The sequence below is a fragment of the Leptonychotes weddellii genome, unplaced genomic scaffold, assembly GCF_054177405.1.
Source record: "Leptonychotes weddellii isolate Sample4059 unplaced genomic scaffold, ASM5417740v2 HiC_scaffold_14143, whole genome shotgun sequence".
NCBI classification, from domain to species: domain Eukaryota; kingdom Metazoa; phylum Chordata; class Mammalia; order Carnivora; family Phocidae; genus Leptonychotes; species Leptonychotes weddellii.
In genome coordinates, this window is record NW_027721828.1 from 1,861 (window position 1) to 2,654 (window position 794).

Genomic DNA, 794 nt, shown 5'->3' on the forward strand with positions numbered 1-794 from the left:
AATTAAAATGAAATCAAATTAAAAATTTCTTCCGTCACTCTAGCCACATTTAACTGCTAAATAGCCACATGTCGGTAGCGGCTGTCTACTTGACAGTGCAGATAAAGAACACGTCCATCATTGCACATACGTGCTGTTGGGCTGTTCTGTGACAGTGAATTTCTTCTGAGGAACTTCTAGTCCAGACGGGGAAGGGAGTGTGGTGCATATTTGAAAATCAGGCTTACTGCAGGAAGTGAGGATCGGAGTATTTTTGAAATATGAGAGCGATTAGTCAACCTCTGGGTATAACAGATATCACAGATAGAGAGGGACATACAAAAAGGAAATTGGAAGTTTGGCGTCGGTATTGCCCCTCATAGGAAATAAAATGAGATCTTTGGAGAGGGGTTTCAAGTGGGAGAGTGCTCTCAGATGAGACCATCTGATAGGAAATTAAAATAGATGTGCTTTCTCATGGCCCTTCTGAACACATTTGATTCTAACACAATGCTCTATCTGCCATAGAACCCTTATGCTGTCTTCACTCTTTTTTGCTATTAACTTACAGTCACTTTTCTTCTTAAACTCTGAAATTCACTGAATTTTGGAACACATAAGTACAGCCACTGTGGACTGACCTGGTGAGTGCTACCTAGATCTTTCAGAGTGGTTTACTGTGATGAAAGGGAGGTTGACATCAAAATTGGGAGAACATGAATTCCTACGTGAGCTATCCATCACTCATCCAACTGTGCTTTTTCTCAGTTATTTTTATATTTATAAAATTAGTGGTGCAAATTTCAGTCCAGTGC